The sequence below is a fragment of the Arachis stenosperma genome, chromosome 2 (genome assembly GCF_014773155.1).
Source record: "Arachis stenosperma cultivar V10309 chromosome 2, arast.V10309.gnm1.PFL2, whole genome shotgun sequence".
In the NCBI taxonomy this organism is placed as follows: domain Eukaryota; kingdom Viridiplantae; phylum Streptophyta; class Magnoliopsida; order Fabales; family Fabaceae; genus Arachis; species Arachis stenosperma.
Genome location: NC_080378.1, coordinates 77996713 through 78002712, shown reverse-complemented (window position 1 = coordinate 78002712; position 6000 = coordinate 77996713).

The following is a 6000-nucleotide window of genomic DNA, read 5'->3' as shown; positions in this document are numbered from 1 at the left end:
GAGCCTTGAGCTTCACCAACCCACAAGCTTACTTTTTCTTCTCAAGCATCAAAGTAGAACTTTTGCTTCTGACTTTTCAAACTTGACCGAAAGCCATGAAGGAGTAACCGAAATTGTTTTCCAATGGTCAACCAAATCTGAACCATAGAGATGCAACTTGGTCCCCAAGAATCTCTTGTGACTGTGGATTTGTAGCAGTGATGAGCAGAGATCAACTTTTCTCTTGAATGCCATTTTCGGATAGAGCAGAGAGTTGGGAAGAAGGGATGAAGATCTGATGCATGCAAGACGAGATGGATTACCTTTCTTGAGCTTGATTTGGTTTGGAATTTCTATTTTAGCTTCTGTGCTTCAAGCTTCAACGCTCTCTCTCTTGCTTCTTTGGTTACAGCTTAGTAAAGAAGCTCTCTCTCTTTTCTTACTTTTACTGAAGTTGATTTGACTTGATTAGAAAGGAGAGGAATGTTGCTTTGGTAAAAGCAAGTGAGAGGGAATGAGGATTTCAATCTTTTGTGAGAAGCTTGGATCAACTTGAATTGAAGGACACGGGCTTGGATCGGATTACTTCTTTTTTTTTTTGCCCGTTTTGATTTTTCAGCCTTGTTTCCTCATGGGCTTTGTTTATTTATTTACTCACCAGCCTTGCTATATTATTTTCATACTAATTTGGGCTGCTGAACTAAGTTTTGGACTGCAACATATAATAAATAATTAGCAACATATAATTATTGACACTTAACACTAATTATTTATTTTGCCCAAAAATAATGTTTGTCATCACTAATTAATTTAGTTAATTTCATAACTCAACAAGCTTGAATCCGGTGGCTCTAAACTCTGAACTTGCCACTGTGCCAAGGTATAGGTGATCGGTGCATGGGCTTGAGGCGGCGCTGGGACCACCGTGGAGTTTGGGTGGCTGCAGTTGAAGGTGGTAACGTTGCGTGGGAACGGATGGATTGCCTGGTTGCCTTGTTGTCGTCTTTGTCATCGTCAGCGTGGAAAGATGACGGTAATGGTGGTTAGTGGAGTAGTAGAGAATAGAAGGTGGTTAAGGTAGTGGCAATTGAGGTGTTTGAGATTTGGAAAAGAAGAGGGGAAGGACTGAAGATAAAGGATGGGGTAATTTTAGAATTTTATTAAAAAAGTCAACATAAATTTAGGATTTGGGTACTTTTGTCGTACGGAATGCATATTTGATGGATACAACGTTAGTTTTCTTCTTTAATGGGTATTTTTATCAGCGTTCGTAAAGTTCATAGGTACAAATGATTGTTTTTCCAATTATCTTTTATAGTGTCTTGTAATTGGCCACAAGATTACACTGTCTCCAGAGTATGATGGGTGGTAAATAGTAGTTTTGAGGAACATGGCATGTGCGTTTAGTGTGAATAGAGAAGCCTTGGGCATTTAGTTTCAACAATGCACGGTTGCTGTAATTTTTTTCTTATGTTGACACCATTAAAATTCTTAAATTGTCGTCACTACGTATTAAGCTAACCTTACCCACACATGCAAGCTGAAGAAAAAGAAAAGAAAATGTGAGTGTGAACAGAGAGGGAACGAGAAGATAAGGAGGAGGGTGCTGGGCAAGGTTGGGCTTCCCTTGCCGTTGCTACCACTGCATCAAGCACACATACACAGATGCGGGGAACGAGGTGTCTCTGCCACTGCCATGGCTGTCGCCCTACTTGCTGCTGCCATCGCCATCGAGCTTGAAGAAAGACGATGCCGAGATGTCGTTGAGCCACTGTTACCGCTGCCTTGCTCCTGCTCTGTCCCGAGCCCATGTTCTGTCCTATCCATTGCTATTGCCGTCGTTGAAGCTTGCCATATCTGCCACACCACTGTTCTGGTCCTACTTCACTTCCTACTTTGATTTGCTTCATCGTAGCCGAGCCTTGCCACTCCCCTATTCCCCGAAAAACATGTCGGAGCTTACAAACTTGCCAACAACATCGCCCTTGCCCTGTTTTGCTCTGAATTCTTCGGTCCCTTAATCTATATGGCTTCCACCCTTTCTCTGACACCATTTTGTTTCTCCTGTTTTAATTTTGTTTCAGCCTCTTTTCTACTTCAGCTGCTACGATTTTGTCCCGGTCGAAGCTGCTGTTCACTGTTGCTGACACTGTTATTTTTGGCTTTGTTTCCGATTCCTACGAGTTTTGACAAATTAAGGTTAGGGGGTGTTTCTAATTTCTAAATGGGATGCCCTTTAAAGTTATAGTTTAAATATTATATTTGAGTTAATAAATGGCTTTGGTTTTATTTTCCTTAATGATGATTGATTGGTTTAATTTAGTAAACTTTTGGCCGTCAATAAAATCTTAGGAATTGTATTGTTGGATATTCAAATAGATTATTAGAGTTGAAAAGACTGAAAGATAATAAAAATTAATTAGTAACAATGTTGAAAGTCTTCCTAGGTGGATTGGATTAGGACTTGAATCCTTGTATGTTGCCTTATGTATGAAAACTTAATAATTTAAGCATAAATAAGATGATAAAACATGAATATTGATTTTGAGAAATTTTTTAGTACTTGAAAATTTGAGAAAGGGTTGAGAGGTGTTAGATTTAGATGGAACCCTTATAGGGTGGATAAGAACGATTTTTAAAGGTGTTCTGTCAAAATTTTTCTGAGAATTTTAAATAAATGTAAGCATAGGATTATTAATGAATTGGGTATTCTTATGCTAAAGATTCCAAGTTATGTAATTAAGTTTGGATTTGGTTATCTGGATAGCGTCTAAGATTAATGGGTTTGGCTTCTTTACGGTTTTGGGATGGTAAAATAATGAAGAATGAGTCGTGGTGTTGATTTGAAGCCTATAGGTGAGTTGATCGCTTTTGAGTTCTTGGCTTCTACCTTTAATTGAATTAGGAGATAAGAGTTAGCTAATGAATCGAGTAGGAGGATTAAATATATTGTAATTTGAATGTAGATGGGATTTGATTCAAAGGTCTAATTTTTTCTTGAATTGATTGAGTGAGATTGAAATTTGCTGGGGAGCTTAGCCTAGTGGTGCACGAAATTGTGATCATCAATGGCGCCATCAACATGGTACGCTCAACTGCAATCTCAACTCTTTATCACAACTTCGCACAACTAACCAGCAAGTGCACTGGGTCGTCCAAGTAATAAACCTTACGCGAGTAAGGGTCGATCCCACGGAGATTGTTGGTATGTAGCAAGCTATGGTCATCTTGTAAATCTTAGTCAGGCAGATTCAAATGGTTATGAATGATATATGAATAAAGCATAAAGATAGAGATACTTATGTAATTTATTGGTGAGAATTTCAGATAAGCGAATGGAGATGCTTTGTCCCTTCCGTCTCTCTGCTTTCCTACTGTCTTCATCCAATCCTTCTTACTCCTTTCCATGGCAAGCTGTATGTTGGGCATCACCGTTGTCAGTGGCTACAGTCCCGTCCTCTCAGTGAAAATGTTCAACGCATCCTGTCACGGCACGGCTAATCATCTGTCGGTTTTCAAGCAGGTTGGAATAGAATCCATTGATTCTTTTGCGTCTGTCACTAACGCCCAGCCTTCAGGAGTCTGAAGCTCGTCACAGTCATTCAATCATTGAATCCTACTCAGAATACCACAGACAAGGTTTAGACCTTCCGGATTCTCTTGAATGCCGCCATCAATTCTAGCTTATACCACGAAGATTCCGATTAAGGAGTCCAAGAGATAAACATTCAAGCCTTGTTTGCTTGTAGAACGGGAGTGGTTGTCAGGCACGCGTTCATAAGTGAGAATGATGATGAGCGTCACATAATCATCACATTCATCAAGTTCTTGAGTGCGAATGAATATCTTGGAATAAGAACAAGCTGAATTGAATAGAAGAACAATAGTAATTGCATTAATACTCAAGGTACAGCAGAGCTCCACACCTTAATCTATGGTGTGTAGAAACTCCACCGTTGAAAATACATAAGAACAAGGTCTAGGCATGGCCGTGAGGCCAGCCCCATGATCTAAGATAGCATAAGACTACTCAAAGATAGCTACCCCGATGAGAATACAATAGTAAAAGGTCCTATATGTAGAGAACTAGTAGCCTAGGGTTTACAGAAATGAGTAAATGACATAAAAATCCACTTCCACGCCCACTTGGTGTGTGCTTGGGCTGAGCATTGAAGCTTTCATGTGTAGAGACTTTTCTTGGAGTTAAACGCCAGCTTTTGTGCCAGTTTGGGCGTTTAACTCCCATTCTTGTGCCAGTTCCGGTGTTTAACACCGGGCATTCTTGAGCTGATTTGGAATGCCGGTTTGGGCCATCAAATCTCGGGCAAAGTATGGACTATTGTACATTGCTGGAAAGCCCAGGATGTCTACTTTCCAACGCCGTTGAGAGCACGCCAATTGGGCTTTTGTAGCTCCAGAAAATTCACTTTGAGTGCAGGGAGGTCAGAATCCAACAGCATCTGCAGTCCTTTTCAGTCTCTGAATCAGATTTTTGCTCAAGTCCCTCAATTTCAGCCAGAAAATACCTGAAATCACAGAAAAACACAAAAACTCATAGTAAAGTCCAGAAAAGTGAATTTTAACTAAAAACTAATAAAATTATAATAAAAACTAACTAAAACATACTAAAAACAATGCCAAAAAGCGTATAAATTATCCGATCATCACAACACCAAACTTAAATTGTTGCTTGTCCCCAAGCAACTGAAAATCAAATAAGATAAAAAGAAGAGAATATACAATGAATTCCAAAAACATCTATGAAGATCAGTATTAATTAGATGAGCGGGGCTTTTAGCTTTTTGCCTCTGAACAGTTTTGCCATCTCACTCTATCCTTTGAAATTCAGAATGATTGGCTTCTATAGGAGCTCAGAATCCAGATAGTGTCATTGATTCTCCTAGTTAAGTATGATGATTCTTGAACACAGCTACTTTATGAGTCTTGGCCGTGGCCCAAAGCACTCTGTCTTCCAGTATTACCACCGGATACATACATGCCACAGACACATAATTGGGTGAACCTTTTCAGATTGTGACTCAGCTTTGCTAGAGTCCCCAATTAGAGGTGTCCAGGGTTCTTAAGCACACTCTTTTTGCCTTGGATCACAACTTTATTTTTTCTTCTTTTTCTTTCTCTTTTTTTTTTTCGTTTTTCTCCTTTTTTTTCTTTTTTTTTCCGTTTTTCTCCTTTTTTTTTTGTATTCACTGCTTTTTCTTGCTTCAAGAATCATTTTTATGATTTTTCAGATCCTCAGTAACATGTCTCCTTTTTCATCATTCTTTCAAGAGCCAACCATTCATGAACAACAAATTCAAAAGACATATGCACTGTTTAAGCATACATTCAGAAATCAAAGGCATTGCCACCACATCAAAATAATTAATCTGTTATAAAATTCAAAATTCATGCAATTCTTCTCTTTTTCAATTTAGAACATTTTTCATTTAAGAAATGTGATGGATTCATAGGACATTCATAACTTTAAGGCATAGACACTAAGACACTAATGATCATAAGACATAAACATAGATAAACATAAGCATGAAAATTCGAAAAACAGGAAAATAAGGAACAAGGAAATTAAAGAACGGGTCCACCTTAGTGATGGCGGCTTGTTCTTCCTCTTGAAGATCTTATGGAGTGCTTGAGCTCCTCAATGTCTCTTTCTTGCCTTTGTTGCTCCTTGGTGCACGAAATTGTGATTCATATGTTATTTCATTTTGTAAAATTCATTGCTTTTTCTTTCCCTGGCAATGGCGCCAAAAACTTGGTGTCAGTGCCATGGTTCACAACTTCGCACAACTAACCAGCAAGTGCACTGGGTCATTCAAGTAATATCTTACGTGAGTAAGGGTCGATCCCACGGAGATTGTTGATATGAAGCAAGCTATGGTCATCTTGTAAATCCCAGTCAGGCGGATTTAACTATGATTGGATTAGATATTTAGATGAGAAATAAAATAAACAGAAAATAAAGATAAAGTTACTCATATAATTCCATGGTGGGAATTTCAGATA